This window comes from Tachypleus tridentatus, chromosome 8 (genome assembly GCF_004210375.1).
Source record: "Tachypleus tridentatus isolate NWPU-2018 chromosome 8, ASM421037v1, whole genome shotgun sequence".
Classification (NCBI taxonomy): Eukaryota; Metazoa; Arthropoda; class Merostomata; order Xiphosura; family Limulidae; genus Tachypleus; species Tachypleus tridentatus.
In genome coordinates, this window is record NC_134832.1 from 111,731,359 (window position 1) to 111,750,771 (window position 19,413).

Consider the following 19,413-nt stretch of genomic DNA (forward strand, 5'->3'; position numbering starts at 1 on the left):
GAAACGAAAAGCGGAGGACTATTTGTTGATCGAATCAATCGAACCTTTGACTCTTTAAAGTTTACTTATTTAACAATGTATTGGAACCTTCAAAAGATTTATTTCTATTCGTGAGTCGTATTTTTAATAAACTCGCATAACCATGATTTATATTGTTGAATTATAGGGTACTGTTTTCTAAATTTTTTTTCAATGATAGTGATATCGCTATATTTTGCTTGTATCAAATATTTTGACCTAACAGAGCACAAATTTACACATGAGCTTTTTCAAACTGCATGCTAAGGACTTTCAGACAATAAAAGTTTTTCAAAAATATTATTGTTGTTTTCGTTGAATTTTTTAATAAAGCGCATTCCCAAATAAATTATCACAAATTATATAATAATATCACTGATACTAAGGTTGATGTAATAGCAATCATTTATAAAAGTACAAATAAACACTAAGCCAGATTAACTTATATGTTTACATGTTGCATAAAAAGGTAAAGATATTTTTAATTTCAATTATTATTCTGAATGTGGCATAACAACCAATTCATTGTAGTACATGGAAGAAGCTTTTATAATCCAAAATGGAGTTAATTTATCAGAGTACACGAAAACCATATGGACGCAGCATTTCAAAGCAGGTATTTCAAAAATCCAGATTTCAGGTGTAGGTGTATTCAGTTTAAAACTAGTGACAAGAGGAAGAATAACCAATCAGTAGCACCCTCTATACACTCAGATATTTCTGATCAATTAGCACGATTAAATGTCAGGATTATAGTGCCTTAAAGTTGAAGCGCAGAGAATATTAAGTACTATATTGCGCGTCGAACGTCGTACCTTGCGATACACAGCCCATCAAGTCCAGTATGAGGCCTTTCCTGGCTTGCTGAAGCTATAATGTTACAAGTAATCAAGTTATATTGTTACGTAACACTGACTTACCCTTTTATACGAGGTTCAAATTGTTGTGTTGAATGGAACTACGTAATTTTGTCATATGGAAAAAAAATGTTCCTACTACAAGGTACTAAGTTATCGTGTTACGTGATATCGAACTGTCGTATTACATGGAATGAAGTGATCATTTTATATGGAAATCAAATCAATGTTATTTTATAGTTATATACACATAGCATCAATTTGTTTGGTTGTTGAATTCCACTTAATACTACTCCACGTCTATCTGAGCTAGACGTTTCTGATTTAGAAGCTACAGGATATTCACCACCAACTATTGGACTAGGCTTTACCAAGGTACAGTGGAATTGATTCTCACATTATAACACCCCAACCCCCACTGCTGAAAAGATAAAAATGTTAAGAGATTAAAATCGGACTCACTATTTGCAGATTGCTAGTCGAGCGCCCTAACCATTAGTCTCTAACATTAGCAATAAAAGAAAGTAGAAACTGAAAGAAACGACCATTTCAAGTTACCTCATTTACTGAAAACTATTTTCTGCTGAAATAAATTATTTCACAATTTGTTTTAATTATAAATTTGTTTGTTTATTTTCGAGGAAAGTTACATTAGGCTATCTGCTGTGTCCATCCCTGCAGATCGAACCTTCGATTTCAGTGTTATAAGTCCTTAGACTGACTGCTGTTCCATCACGAGACATTAATCATAAATAACACTATATATATCTTACATGAAGAGAATTAGTTCCTATTAAGCAAAAAAGCATTTGGAAATTATCTTTAATAGAATGTACTACAAACACTAAACTTTACATAAAACAAATGCAAAAAACGTTCACTTCGCAGCTAAATTTTAAACTAGTTAATGACGTTTATATTTTCTATGTTACATCCACTTATAAGTTTTTCCATGTTTATCCATCAAACGAACGAAATGTCTTTTATAAAAACTTGCTTATTCTACAATATTTTCAAAGATTTGTTTGTTTGTTTTTGAATTTCGCACAAAGCTACTCGAGGGCTATCTGTGCTCGTCGTCACTAATTTAGCAGTGTAAGACTAGAGGGAAGGCAGCTAGTCTTTACCACTCACCGCCAACTCTTGGGCTACTCTTTTACCAACGAATAGTTGGATTGACCGTTACATTATAATGCCCCCACAGCTGGGAGGGCGAGCATGTTTGGCGCGACGCGGGCGCGAACCCGCGACCCTCGGATTATGAGTCGCACGCCTTACGCGCTTGGCCATTGCGGGCCGTTTTCAAAGAAACACAAAATTCAAAATCACAAAATAATCACCTATAATAGACAGAATTATTGCTTATTATTCCTTTTCACTTTTGGGAAAATATCCGGTTACTATGAATGCATGAAAACAAATCAGATCCCTTCCCAACTAGAATATTTGTCATCAACTAAAATATAAAGTTGGTTCTATTCTACATAATTATCCTGTCTGAACATACAATCACGTTTATTATAGTCTCTTACTGAATACAATGCATGTCGTTAGTTTAAAAATAATTTATTTTATTTTATCTAACAAGATTTTTTTCACTTAGAACATATCCTAATTCTAATGAATTTATGAAGCCTGACAACAAGATATATTCTTGCTCAGAATATACTCTGGTTGTAACGGTTATATATATATATATCTGCGTGAAGTATAAATATATGTATATGCGTGAAGTATAAAAATATATTTCCTAAAATCACTTCGTTTCAAATCATTTCTTAGTAATCGTTGCTAATTGAAATAATAAACTTAGTTTTATTCTCCACTTCAATTTCGTTTAAGCCAATAAGTTTATTTTACATAAAACACTTAATTCACTGACGTAGTAGGGTCTTCGAAACATATTAGAATACAAAGTTTAAGCCCATTCTCAACTTTGATCCAGCCGACATGTACAGATGTATAGACACCTTCATTGGCATAGCGGCGTGTTTTCGGACTTATAATGCTTGAAACCGGGTTTCGATACCCGGAGTGGTCAGAGCACGAGTATTCCATTTTGTAGCTTTGTTGTTTTTATTTAGAATTAATAAAACTACTCAATGGGCTATCTATGCTCTGCTTCCACGGGTATCGAAACCCAGATTTTAGCGGTATTAGTCCGCAGACATACCGCTGTACCACTGGGGTGCTGTAGGTAAAGTGTCGCCACCGACAACTTTCGGGAAAGGTATATAACATCACGAAACAGTCATACACTTAGATCATAAAGATGTGTTCAGACAGAGGATTTATAATTTAGTAAGTGGAATTCTCCTTCATTTAACAGCAGTGAGAAATAAAGGAATGTCTACCAACTTAAGACAATTGAACTACAGAAGAAGAGGTCTGTAACAAAATGTATTCCAGGAACACAAAGGTCAGAGGTAAAATGTATTCACACATCCTAAACAACAGTACACAATATAATGAAGAAGGATCTTTGTCTCGAAAAGCAAAACAAGTTGAGTGTTTGATATATACATTCGATATTGACATAGATAAAACATCTAAAAATAAACTTATAGAAAGTAAAGGGATAAGTGGTGTACATTGCAAACGTCTTCCTTAAGACAGAATCCTTTCAATGGAAACTACGCTACAGGACTATTGTCACACGCATGGTCGTCAGATAGAGTAGAACCGGACGTGACTAAATGGACTGTAAATATAATGTACTTAGACTCTGTACAGGTAGGTTTTAAAACAATCTAAATATTATCAAGTAAGTTCTTATTTTTGATTACATTTCAAAGTCTAGTCTCATTATCAGTTTATAGTCACTTAAATGTAAACACGAATTTTCAAAAAAATAATTTTAGTTTATTACTGAATAGTACTGTTGACATCTGGAAAACGTAATGCAATCCCTATTTCTATTACAAATACTTAAACATATGAACCTTTTACCGAAAAACTTCTTCCTAATTTTAATTAGGATTTAGAATGTAGTTTATTTTTAGCTTAGATTCTGAGTAAATCTAAGTGCTGTATTTCCAAAGTGACTTATACCTAATTTCAATGTAGCAAGAAAAATATTTAGATTTTAGTGTTTCTCTTCATTTTACTCCCATATTAACTCACAACCGTATTTCTGAAACAGTTTAGTTGCTAAACATAAGCAAGTATCACAACTATTTAAATATTGTCTATACTTTAAAATCACATTTCTTAATACAACATAATTCTCCTGTTGATTAAAACCTTATTCATTTCCCTTTTCAATTTTAATGCTGTATGAGTATACACGTCTCTTAACACGATCTAAAATTTCTAACTAAAAAGCTTTGGATCATTAGTGATACTACAAATTTAGGACCATTCTTCAAGTCATTCCAATTACATATGCGATGACAATAGTTCTGGAGATAACTTAGAAATGAAATCGAAAAGGCTCTTCACTACAACTTAAAATACAGTATATTTTCGTACTCTCTATTTGAGACCACTTTTAAATATACAATTGTTGCTCAAAAGTAACAAGTATAAGCGTAACAATTAGGCCTTTTTCTATATAAAACTTCTGTAAATAAAATAACTGTTTGATAACCGTGAACATAGAAAAAAGATAAAAAGTTTGAAAAACGTTTTTTAAAAATATTCAATTCATTAAAAAACAATCTATGGCAATTGTTGATATCGATAAAAGATTTCATTTTAAAAGCATTGGAACTGAAATATATAAGTAATTCTTTGTCTGTCATACTTTAGGATCAAATAAAGCCACTTTATAAGTAGGAGTGAAATTGTCGTAATTATTTCGTTTATAAGTTTCATTATATGTATGCAGAGAAATGTATTTTTTGAACAAAACGTGTAGGATCGTCACACGCAGGTGTATACAGACACACATATATCTTATACTTATTTTAGATACATCAACAGTGTAAACAGACTGATAGTATATTTAAGTAATTAGAATAGAAGGCTGAGCAGCAGAAATCATCAATTATTTATTTTGGATTTTTGGATTTAATAGTCTACAGATTTATCTAGTAAGTTAAATAAAAAGTATTAGCATTTCAAGCAGATACTGCTGGTGTACAAATGTAAAGGAAAACTCAGGATATTTAGAAAATTTTGAATAAATAAATGAAAGTAATATTTATTCAGAATATCTGTATATTTTAATAGTTTATAAGTTACGTTGACAGGAAATGTTAAATATTACATACATTACTGAGAGGCATTCTCCAAATAATTTGTTGAAGATGAAATATTTCAGTCGCTGTATTTTTAAGAAACAATTGACACAATACAGATGTGATAAACTTTAAAAGAAAGTGAACATAATTTATTTTTTATGATAAAAGACACTGAATAATACTGTTGCTAGGGGCATAAAATAAAACTAGTTTGTTTTACCTCCTCTTCTGGCCACAACGGTCATCAGCATTCCCAGTAGCAATATCAGTGCTTTCTTTGTGTGTACTTTGATGTCCTTCATTTTGGTAATGTCTTCACTTGAGGGAATCCACCTTGGACCAACTAGGCAAAAGATGAGAAAGTAAAGTAATAAGCCAACAAAAAGACCACAAAATGAAACAAAATTCTCAGCGCACAAGCAAGTTGGTCGATTCTTCAAGCACGATAAGTCGTGATGTGGTTATTCACGGTGGGGTCTTTAGCTCACCAAGATGTATCTCTTTAAGTGTTTGTCTACAGGGCTCTAGTGCAGCTCTTAGTGATGCTTACTCACGTGGACAAAAAAAAAGACATTATAGTTAAGCTCTTATTCAGAGAGGTAGTTGGATAAGTACTGATGATTATTTTAGGCCTAAAGAAGACAACGTGATAGTCAGTAGTCAGTGTAATATGTTTACATAGAAAAACAAATGTTATAGATCGGGTGTTACAAGGTTCTTCCATTCGAATGTTTTTAATCAGGTTGCGAAAGTCCCCACCTTTTATTAGTGACATTTCGCATTTAAGAAAAAAATATGTAAGGAGGTTCCCATATGATAAAAATGTTGTTATGAACTTATGTTTAAATAAACTTTGATAACAAAAACAATTTCTTAAAAATCTAAGATATTAAGATTTTGTAAATTAGCAATACCATCTGTTAAAAGCTTTGAATGTGATTACACGCCAATGTATGGAAAACATGAACCTCTTTGTTTAACTGGATATTTGTTTCTGTTTTGTTGATATATTTTATGGAATTATAAATAATAATAATAAAACTCTTAGATTTCTTAATTTTATTTTATGAAAAAAACATTCATTCTTCATTCATTCATTTATTTGTTTCTTGTTTCAGAAGATCACTGTAAACTTGAAAGAGATATTTGTTCGAATATTTGAAACAACAGAAGTATTAGTTTTGTTCAAGTAGATAGCCCTCATACAAATTCGCGCGAAATTATGAAAAATATACTTTTCTGCTAATATATTTTGCTAGATTTGTAGAGCAAATCTCAGTCATTTATACCAAATTTGAAATTGATTAACTTTATGATGATTAAGTTTAGGTTTTGATAGTATAGTTATACATGCATGTCTGTTCAATTTGAAATGGTATATATTATTCTATTTCAGCGTGAGTTTTAACTAGATGAAAAATTACAGTACTCTTACTGTGATGTGCGAAACAACTCGTATGATTAATAAACTGACTGTCAGGAAATATTATCATTAAAATAATAAATAATTGTAATATCTGATGCTCTGGCTACACCTCTCTTTTTTGTTAACAAATAGCTTAATTGGAAATATAAACAGCGCAAAATGGGTATATCTATTCCTGGAATAAATATTTGTTTATTCGGAATAAATTATTGTATTAATGAAATAATCATACGACAATTAATAATTACTAAACAGATAATGAAAGCAAATAATTGTTAATAATAATTTTCATATATTTCAATTTCAGACAGAAAACACATAAAAAAGATGTGTGGAAATTAAAAGCTTTTAAGTGCAAATTTGTATAGGTATTTGATATAAATTAATTATACAAATATAAGAAACAGTTACTTTCAAATTCGGAAGGAATCGATGTTGTTTTTAACTCCCGATAAAAATGAAATTTCAGATTTATATTGGCATTAATATTTTGTTAGCATGTACTCTGTTATGTAATTTTCAAAGAAGGCCCAATTTCGAGCGCAAATTTCATAATAACCTTTTTAATACCTTTTGGCAGATACAGTCAATGCAACCTAAGATTTACTAGCTCATTTCGTTATGCGGAAGTGTTTATGATACACTGAACGTGTTTTCTTATATTTTAGCCAGTCGTTTTATAACATAGAGTAGGTCGACGCAATAGTTACTTCATACATTGTCCTCAATATGTTTTATGAGTAATAAGTTTGTTTTCACGGACAGTTATTCTATAAATAAGATATTAAGTCTTATAAATTGCTTTGATGTGAGGTCGTATTCTAATGTACAAGTTGTCTATGGCTTATGATTAATGCTGTTGTAAATGATTTATGCATTTCAATTATGGATGAATTAGGAAACGGAGGTTCCTAGGAATAGGCTGTAGAGAACAAAGACAGCAACCCATCTCTCTCGGTGGACAGGGTCTTTAACACCCTTTTTCCCAGCAGGGTGTGTAATTCGCTGGCGCCGGCCGAAGTACTGCTTTTAAAAAAAACAAAAAACTCATCATGAGGTACAAATGTGAAGAAAGGTTTATGGCTAAGGACTTTTTTATATTTTTACTTTCGATGATATGGCGTAAAACATATTATCGGCATTATATACACGAACCAAGTTATTGATGGCAACAGATAATAAGTAACATCAATAACTTCGAGGTATTAAGCCAGGATGCACTGTTCTGACTAAAAATAAAAATAAATGATATACAAATAATAAACAATCCGTGATAGTAAATAAGAAGAATAAGTTCCCAGTTACAAAATATCGTCACGCAGATGAAAAAAAAAGTCATAAAAACAGTGAAAGAGAACAAATTCCAATAATGAATCTAAACGACAAGAACATCAGCTGTCAATATGATATATGCTAATTTTAAAAGTAGTTCTCCACACAAAATGTATTATTTCTTTTTAACAAACCAAACATCCTCGCCTTTTCAGCCGTGAGGGCGTTATAATGTGACGGTCAATCCCACTATTCGTTGGTAAAAGAGTAGCCCAAGAGTTGGCGGTGGGTGGCGATGACTAGCTGTCTTCCCTCTACTCTCACACTGCTAAATTGGGGACGGCTAGCGCAGATAGCCCTCAAGTAGCTTTGCGCAAAATTCAAAAGAAACCAAAATCTCTTTAGTACAGAACTGTACCAGATGTGAAATTACTTACTGAGTTAACTAGAGATGTACTGTTAAGATTTGCATTATATTTTTTCCCTTGCATATGAAGAAATTAAGTACCATATAAGTGTTAAATAACATAGCGGGAAAACGGACCAACAGTCAGCTGTAAAAGACCAGTACAATAAAAACAATAATTCTAATATAATTAAATTAACTTGTCTTACCTAAAAAAAAGTTAATCAAACTAGTCACCAAGCTACCACGTTAAATCAGTGTTAGTACTTTTCACTGGACCTATAATCCACTCTATGTACTTCATATATACGAAAATGTGTAAAATATTAAAACAGCAATGGTTGTTTAAAACCAATTTAATATTAGCTATTTAATGATGTCAACTAATAAAATGGTTCTATTTTCAAAATTCAAGACAGAACAAAATAAGAATATACTTCAAAAAATAGAAAACTATGGCACACTTTTATCCTGACAACATTTATAGTTGTTCTGCTAACTTGTTTTAGAACTGGAAATTTCCTTCAAAATATAAATAAAAAAATCAAGGCACCTCATTACTGCATATACCTCTAAACTAATCTGTAACTTTTAATTATAATAGATATGTTAAACTTGTTTTTCAATAAATCATATTTTACTGGGCTGGGTAAAATTACCCAGCCCAGTAAAATAAGTTACGCGATGTCACTTAGTATAACTTTTGCATCTGCGCAGTAGATCCTTTAAGAACTGAAAACTGGGATTGATTGATAAGCATGCAATCACTCGCTATTACTAAATGCACAGACAGCGACAAAGTAATTCTAGTGATGCACAGCAGCTGCAGACCCCTGCAAGCTTATGTGCAGGTGTCTGAAACCGTTGTCTGGTTTCCACGCCCACACCTATATATCTCAGTCAGGTAGCAATAAGCCACATCCTATAAAATTTTCACTATTCTCTTTCCATTATGTTCAATCTTCTTTGAATGTGATGTAACTTCTCGTGTTTTTATCAAACTTTAACACGTACAAGTACTTGAAAGGCAAAACTTGAAATAAAAGAGATCACAGAGAGACAAACACATGGGCAAGAGAACTTATACTTACCAACATGTAACATTATCATAAATAGTATAAAAATCTAAGGTTTGTCCTAAGTCATCAATAAAACAGGTTATAGGATTACTAAAGACCCAAAACTGTATGCAAATGCTGAGAGTACAACACCTTTTACCTTATTAGTTTATAGATTCTATTACAAAGAGCGTTTGTTTGTTTGTGTTTGAATTTCGGGCAAAGCCTCACGAGGGCTATCTGCGCTAGCCATCTCTATTTTAGCACTGTAAGACAAGAGAGAAGGCAGGTAATCATCACCACCCACCATCAACTCTTGGTCTACTCTTTTACTAACAAATAGTGAGATTGACAGTCACATTATAATGTTTCAATGACTGAAAGGGCGAGCAAAGTCACTGAATACCTTGTTTGATTCCCCAGGTGGATTTCTGGGGAATAATTTTCTATTTCCACACCAAGGTAATATCTAGCCTGTTTAGTATGTCTATTGGGTGAGTTCGTCGTGAACCTTGTCCCTTATGCAAATTTTCAGGTCATTCTCGTTCAAAAGTAGGATCATTGTACTTTATCAAATTACAAATCGGATCCAATGGCAACGTTGAAAAGTTAGGCACGTTTGCCAAGTACTCGCTTCTATGACACATAGAATGGTACCTCTCATAAAGAGCTGTGTATGTTATATTAAACCGACTTTCAATATGAATGTCATCAATTTACGTGAAAGCCACGTCGATATAATGTCACGGCGTAAGGGCTTGTATCAGAAGAAAATTTTGGTATTTTGTGGTGTTCCAAGAATTGGTGTTATGCTGTCACTGATAACTGCTCGATTTCTCAAAGTAAAATATCCATACAATAAGATCGTAAAGATGTGTTTAGGTCGTGAATTTAGAATTCTTCAAGCGGAGATACCTCTTGCACTTAATGACATTGAAGGTCAAATGAATATGGATTAATTTGCGGTACAAAGACAATGAAGAAAACGTCTGCAATAAATTTTACTCCAGTCGTGGTCAGCAGGAGCCAAGGGGTGTCTTTACAGTATAATTTGTTGCATATTATAAGTACGTTCAATCCAAAGACTCCCAAAGAGACTGGTTTTTGAACTACCTTTTTAAAACAACTTCGAGACAAAGTTTCATTTGTTAATTGATAGTTTTTAAGTGAAATACAATTTCCTTGATTCTCCATATTAGCTAGTACTAAGGTCTACTCGGTGGGAGCAAATTTAGCAAATACCAATAAAGTCATACTCTCAGCATCATTAATTAAGTAATTTCTAACCTGTTATGCTTTTCCTATCAACTTCTTACGTTTACCTTTCAAATGAGATACGAATGATTTCACTTGTGATTTGGTAGGGAAGGTCGTAGCATCACGTAGTGAGGAATAAGATGAACAGATAGGAACACTTTGAAAGCAGCTAAAAGCATAGTATTGTACTCAGCTTGCTACACAATAACTATCCAGTTTGTTCCAGATGGTTCCTGAATATATAAACGTGTCACTGGGAGAGTTCCATATTTCTTCCACTTGGCCGTTAACTTCATGATGAGCTGATGGATTTCAGTCACTCTGCCACTTTAAATCACTTTTCGCAGCCTCAATGCTTAAACAATGTGGAAAATGCCATCTTTTTAGCCAATAAAAATGTCGAAAAATTTAGAAAAATCGGATGAGATAGTTTTATTTTTGCGAAGGATCTTCTAACTTGGGTAGTTATAATGTTTTGATTTAATGATTTTCTTTGATATAATTAAGCATTTTATTTGTTTCATAATTCACTTGATTAAGTCAGAGTTTTTGATTGATAACTCTAAAACGATATAATTCGAGTCTCTGCATAAAATAGCATTAGTTGAGTCTAATTAAATACTTTGTAACAGCTTAAACTTAATAAAGCAAACAACTTAGTTTAATAGTTCGAACTCTGTCTCGTCAGACTTTTTGCATGTAAGAGTTTACTTGATAAAGATGGGTACCCTGTTCGATCTTTTATTGTAACCATTGATTTATTATTTATGGGCACCGCCACAGTGGCTACTGTTTCCTACCAAACGGAAGTGACGAATGAACAGCAGTTTGCCAGCATCGTATCATATCTTTCATCTCATAACAAAAACAAAAAGTTTCTGAAGAGAAATAATTCATGATACTGACAAAACAGAGAAGTGTTTGATAGGAAATGCATGAAGATATATTTTTAATATTATCTTTAAAATATATTAATATAATGAAAAAATAAAAACAGTCGTCCATGTGGCTACCATATCGTTAATAGTATTTGGATATTCCTTATTAACAAACAATTTATTAACAATAATTTTCAATATGAATGTCTTCAGTTATTCTACAATAATATATACAATACTTCTGGGTTTTTGGTTTACCAAAAATACCTCTTCAATTCCTCTAGGCTTATGATCCAAAAGAAGATATAAAAATAACAAAATGGATTTAATATTTAAAATAGGTGAGTACGTGTTAATTTAGCAATAAACTTGGGAATTTTCTAATCATATTCCGTGTACTGACAGAGATGGATGCTTTATAGGATATACGTTTGTTAAAGTTGTGAAATACACATTGTTGCAAAGTTCAGAAGGCTAAAAAATATTAACTTTGAAACCTTAAAACTAACATTCACTAATAAGTTCTAGTTTTTAACTGTGGTGTGGAGTGTGCTATTAAATTAGTCAGTTATTATTAATGAATTCTTACCATTTTAGCTTCAGTAATTTTGTCATTATTGTTATGTATTTCTTGAAAATATTTGTCACGCTATTACTTTTATATAAAGTCATCGATTGTTCTCAAGAAAGGGATTTTTCTGCTTTCTCTCTAATAATTATTCTATAAAAAATTAAAATTCATAATAGAGTTATATTATTTATTCATTTGCTAAGTAAACTAGTCACGCTGCATTTTCATTACGAACCAAAGTTGGCGAAATCACTGATAATTCTAAAGACGGCTTAAAATCTAATTTTAGAATCCACATAATTTGCAATAAACTTCGCACTGATTAACAGATTTGTCACATCTTAAATAGTATACAGTTTCTGTTAATTACAGCTATCAGAAAAGGTGCTTTCAGTTAACAAAAAAATCCGAAGCAATAGTTTAGATGCTTAAATAACCGTATTAAAGTAGTTGTTCATTGAGTAATTAATCAACTTCTATGAGATTAAATTTGTGGAGCGAAATAATTCTCAGTGTGTCTAAGCAACAGATTTGACAGTTAATCATGCAAAATATAATTAGTCGTGAAAAGACACAGAACACAAGAGGGGATTAGTTAAACTGGTCCGTGTCAGAATTCGACGTATATCACAGACCCTCCAGTAGTTAATACATATACTTCCTGCGGTTAATAAATGTTAGATACGCACAACAAGTGGAAACAAAACTGTAAACCAAAACTAATTATTTTTCTTTTGTGTTCTTAGTGTTACTGAAACTTAACTTGAGAATATACTACTTTATATGAATCTGAATTATTTGTGCTTTTGTCATAAATGTTTGTTTTGATGATGTGGTTAAATACCACTTGCAACACCGATCCCATACATTGATGTAGTTGTTTTTGCCTGAAATTATAAAATCCAAATTTGTTAATAAAATTTAACAAAGAAACACTTGTAAAGTAAAAACGTATAGAAGTAATTACTATTGGTTTATTGCGTTTCGTGCAAGGCTACTCGAAGGCTATCTACTGTAGTTCTCCCTAATTTTGATAGACGAGAGGGAAAGCAGCTAGTCAACGCTTGGCTACACTTTTACCAATGAATAATGAGAGTGAAAGCCACGTTATAAAGCTTCTGCGGCTGAAGCTGCGAGCAAGTTTGCTGACAGGATTCGAACCCTCTATAAGCAGGATGCGAATTGAATGGCTTAACCACCAGGCCATGCCAGGCCTATAGGAAATTAGCTTCATTCTTTATGATTGTAAAAAAACACTGATAAAAATAGCTAAAATATTAATTTACAAACCGTAACGTGTAAAACACTTGCTTGAAAAGTCCTTATTCTATCATCTTTTCGCATGGCACTTAAACCACGCTTTCTTGTACGTATTATGTATTAGATAGATAAAACCTAGCATATTTGAAAAAAAAAAAAAACTTTATGCAGCTAGACAAACAAACTGACGTAGACGTGGCTTTATTTAATAAAACTACAAACGAAATATACAGTAAAGTAATTGTATTTATAATTGTGAACAAATGTGAGCGTTCAGTATATCACACGATTTTACGAGTTGAAACAAAGAAATTCACAAGAAACAAGAACAAAACCCGTATTAAAGAAGAAAGTAGCTAAAAACTATTTGTGGCAGTCAATAAAATGAATCAAAGCTAAATTATCGCAAAGTAAAATGAACGTAAAGTTGTAATGAAGGCAAACGTAGCTGAATATGCAGAAACGCCTAAATACGTCTTCTCAAAATGACAGATAACTCATTGTGTAGCTTTGTGTTAAAAATGAACAAGCAAATGACCTATTATCTTTGACTACCTGAAAAACTATAAAAATTACAAAAAAATGCAACATTTTTTTATTTCTGGTTATTGTTTATTACTATTTATTTTATATGGAACAAGCCAGTTCTCTAAAAACGCAATTGTTGTCAAGGTAAAAGATAAAAAGTTATTTGATTTGCAGCGTGAAATAGAATTGTAAACTATAACACTAGTGTTCTAGTGCTTAAATAGAATGGATGATTTATCTTATCTAAAAAGTTTTCAATTCGATTCACTTTTAAAAAGCAAGTTTAATATTATAAACAATGTAAATAAAATTTTGTCGACAACGTATTTTATCCTTTAGTTTTGACCATTTGTCATCACGTCGTGAAAATATTATTTAATTATACTAGGAAAGTATTATATAAAGTACCTGTACAATTTAATAAATTTAATTTGCTATATCTGTTGTGTCTACATATGACATAAAATTGTTGTAGCTGAATGAGAAATATATGAGAGGTGAGAAAACTTAAGCAATATTTAGGACAAAATCAAATATTGTCATGAGACACTCTAATTTTATCTTTCTGGATAAGTATAGTCACGTTTTCAGGATGCGCGTGTCCCTACAGGAACAGCAATCAAGTATCGACATTTCACGTGAGCCACTCACAGAATATTTTATCGGGAAAACGATTTAACTTGCTCTCTGTGTATGTACCGCATTAGAAACAAATGGCATAAGAAGATCCTTCTGGGATAGCAATAGTAACGTAATTTGAATTATCACTTTAAATGTTAACTACCTCTGTTTTGTTTTTCTTCTGCAAACTTTCCGAAAGTTTAATATATCCACTGTGATTAGCCTTAACCAGTGAGATGGAGAATATCGCTTTTGGCAGATTATACCTTAGTGTTTTTCCAAAGGACGGATGTGGCTTAGTGATTAGAGTTCCAGGTTGTAGATCTGTATGATTTATGGCTCGTGTCTCATTACCGAAACAAAGCTGCACTTCACTTTTGGAGGTCGTTCTTGAGTTATAAGAAGGACAGTCAAATCCAACTATTGGATTAGAGAAGCTGAAAAGTTGGCAGTAAGCACTTTTGATTAGGTGCCTTCACTCTATTTTATCAGTTCAAATTTAAGGACAACTATCGCATATGGTTCTCATGTAGTTCTAAGCAAATATCGAAACACACAACAGTTCTTCCTGAAAAAAATTACTGTTTTGCTAATCAGTGGTATAAATTTCCATATTATGTAAAAACTGAAATTAAACGGAACTCTTTCTTTCAACAAGTTATTGTATTTCTTTATGAATTAATAACGTCCTGGCTGTAGTGAGAATGCTTTAGTCGGAGTTCATTTCTTTATTGAAAAGTTAGAAACTGCTGCAGTATATTTCATTACTGAAACGTGGCGAAAAAAGCAAGTTTTTCTACTAACTCAACATCTCTGCTCACAAAGATAGAAGTGTCTTCTATTTTCACTGTCCACTTCTACACTGGTGCTTTGAGAGCTTCTAGAGAAGGTATTTCTCTGGCCTTTCGCCAAGCAAAACACAATAGGAACATGTACACTTTCTCCAGTTGCGTCGATTTGCTTCTATCAACGGTTAATATTCCAGATAGTTGTTTAATGACAAACCTGCAAATTGGCACCCTCACAAACTCTTTTTATAACATAGAAAATTTTATCCAAATTAAATTTCATAATTAATTGTGATGTTAAATTATATTCATTTTTATTGACAAGACGAAATTCTTATATGCTAAATAGTAAATCCTCATACTGAAATGGCCTGGCATGGCCAAGCGCGTAATCCGAGGGTCGCGGGTTCGCGCCCGTGTCGCGCCAAACATGCTCGCCCTCCCAGCCGTGGGGGCGTTATAATATGACAGTCAATCCCACTATTCGTTGGTAAAAGAGTACCCCAAGAGTTGGCGGTGGGTGGTGATGACTAGCTGCCTTCTCTCTAGTCTTACACTGCTAAATTAAGAACGGCTCGGTGCAGTGGGGTAACAACCTCCTCACTTAAATACTTGTTGAAGAATCCGCAAGCGATTGCGGCCTTATGTTCATAGATGGAATCTCATGGTGATAACTAACTAACATACTGAAATAGCTTCCGTTCTTTGTTTTAGACATCTGAGTGGGAATTAACAACAGTAAACTTGTTTTATTATTCCTTTCTTCTTAATTTATATAAAAAAGTTCTGCATACACCCAATACTAAGTATGTATAGAAGTGATTATGTATGCTACTCTGTTCTTTTTTTTTAGCCGCGGCAAAGCGGCTCATAAAATCTAGTTTCACTTTTGGTCTTACAGATTAATTTACTCTAGACCTCCCTAAAAGAATTTCAGTGTGAGGGTAGGCTGGTAGAAACCCTGATGATTAATTAAACCAAATCGAGTATACGCGCGCCTCAAGACTGGTACACTGATGCACAAAAATGTAGCCAATAAAAATGGGGGAAAAAGGTCTCATAGATTAATTTATTCTAATCCTGCCTGAAAAAAATACTCAATTATCGCGGCTATTGAGGATTCTCTCTTGTTTAACTTAAGAAATTATCTACCAAATATATAATCAAGTATGGTGTTCTGTACTGCTTAAAGTGCCATAAAATATCTACAGAAGGTATGATTAAATATGTTGTCCTGTGTCATTTAATGTGCCATAAAATATCTACAGAAGGTGTGATTAAATATGATGTCCTGTGTTAGTTAAAATGCCATAAAATATCTACAGGAGGTGTGATTAAGTCTGATGTCCTTTGTTGTTTAAATTGCCATAAAATATCTACAGAAGGTGTGATTAAGTATGATGTTCTATGTTGTTTAAAGTGCCATAAAACAGTGCCGTTGTGATTCGTTTAGAAAGAAAAAAAAATAAACGTAAGTTTATGTCAAGAAAAGAAGATCGCATCATGCATTACGTGAAAATAAACTTACTAAAAAAAACTCACTTGTGTAACAGAAAATTACATGTAGTAATATCTTCCCCCCATATAGAGAGGTAAATCTATTATTACCAAAGCAACGTATCTTGGTTAGCTTTGACATAGGAAATATACGGTAGGCATGGTTGCACTTATAAAGGCTAAATTTAATAAATCATACTAATAAGTAATTTTTGACGTCAATGATAATAAAAGAAATTGTTTGTTTGTTTTTGAATTTCGCGAAAGCTACACAAGGGCTTTCTGCGCTAGCCGTCCCCGATTTAGCAGTGGAAGACTAGAGGGAAGGGAGCTAGTCACCACCACCCACCGCCAGCTCTTGGACTACTCTTTTACCAATGAATAACGGGATTGGCTGTCACACATTATAATGCCCCATGGCTGAAAGAGTGAGCATGTTTGGTGTGACGGGGATTCAAACCCGCAACCCTCGGTTTACGAGTCGAGTGCCTTAACCACCTGGCCATGCCGAACTTAATAATAGAAATACTAAAATTACATAATGGAATACGTTCGATACCCATGGCAACCAGTGACTTAACCTTGTGTAACAACATATTTTACAATGTCGAGCTGGGTTACTTGAGCATGTTTGATATCACACAGTATTTATTTAGTATTTCACAGTGAGTTGCTTAATAGATATTTTTGTTTCCTATTTATGTTTATATTTAGTTTTGATTCCAAGTCAGAGTAACTAAATTAATGCTATGAAAATACCATCAAAAGAGAGGAAGACTGTATATTGTTATAAGATTTATGACAAGCTTTTAGCATACGTCGCAAGTATATGTATGTGTGTAAGCGAAGCATATTACTCTTCGATAATGTCACTCATTGGTTTGTAGTTGTATGTTTCATCTTTCGATAATTGTCTTTCTTCCATTATACAAAACAACAACACGCGAATCCAGCAACAAGAATCAACGAGAGCATATGTGAATCTCAAGATTTTCTAAGGTGACCTTTCTTACTTTCTATACAATAGTACAACGTAACAGCCAATTGGCGTCACGATAACAAGTTAAGTCAGTGACCAATAGAATAAATATAATGAATAACTAATTAGTTAGACTGGTATACTTCCCTGACTTCTTTATGTATCAGCATAAATGTCACTGATATAAAGTCGTTAGAATTTAGTGGATGTACCACACGTGGCTAGTCAGGTAGGTAATTACATATGCAGTCTGTTGGAATAACTTATACATATTTTGAGTGTTATACTTCATTGTTTGTAGTTAGGCACAAAACTGTACAATGAGATATCCGCGCTCATCCACCACGGGTATCGAAACCCAGTTTCTAGCGTTGTTGTTCCCAGACGTACTGCTGTATCACTGGGGGGGGGCGTTCAATGTTATGATGAGGTTTCTTTTAAAATAAAAGTTATATTAAAAATCAAAGTCCCCCGCTGGTACAGCGGTAATTCTACGGAATTACAACGCTAAAATCAGGGGATTCGTTTTCTCTCGGTGGACTCAGCAAATAACCCAATATGGCTTTTACTCTAAGAAAACAAAAAACACACATAAAAATCAAAGAACTAATATTTCTACTCCAGCTTTAAGACGTTTTGATACTAACCCTCTCTTGTTATGCAGGTTAAAATAATTCCTTAACTTCAGCGGTTTAAAATATCTCAATACGTATTGTATACATGTCATTTTAAATCGTTTATTTATCTATTAGTTTGCCTCGTTGTCTATCTACACTCGCCACCTTCATTGGACACACTTTACCACGAACAATATTAAACGATGTAAACGTTCGATAAAAAAACTGTAACAAAATCCATTCTGTAACTAATTCTATATCCTATTAAAAGCATTATGGCACACTGCGGATTAACCAAAGTGAGACGAATATAAATCAACGATCGTAGAAACCTGACAATTTAATACTGCATCGAACTTGTTTGTTTTTTAATGTATATAGTGTTTGTATGTTGAATATAAGAAAAACAAACGTGTTATAAACACGGATGTGTATGAGCATTTATAATTACTAAAGATTTCTTACGATAATAAATGTCGTTACTAATTTTTTAAGTGTAAATAGAAATTTACGTTCACCGTCTTACGTTAGTAAAGGTTAAATATGAAATTTTTGATAAACATTTAAAGTTCGTTAACATATGTTTATTATAATGAAAACTAAGCCCTCTAAATTGTTATGATTATTATCTCATAATTGTTATCATCCTACTTGATACTATGTGTCCCAACTGGGACAGTGACAAGTCTATAGACTTACAACGCTAAAATTCTGTGTTTGTTCCTCTCCATGCACACAGCAGATAGTCCAATATGGCTTTGCTTTAAAACAAGCAAGCAAACAATATTGTGTGTTCTGAAATATGTCTTCGTATTCTTATTACTTGTATGAATAGGTAAAATGATGTTTGTTAAACTTATCAGTATAATACAGAAAGAAATATTCTGATGTATGATTTTAAGGATACTCATTTAACTGTTTGATGAAGGGTCTTGTGAAGTAAACAATATCAAAGTATCTTTAAGTTTCTTAAAAATTCAAAACATATTATCGGATTTCTACATTAAACTTGTTAATACTTTAAGAACGTTTGGTCCACGTTTAAATACATTGTTTTCGTCGCAATGTTTTAGCAAATTCGTAAGTGCTAATAGCGTAAGGAATCCTCTAGTAAAGAATCAAACGAATGGTTTGAAATATTATTCAAACGTTTTTTATTCAGGTGAAAAATTGCTAAGCTCTCATTAACGTGTAAG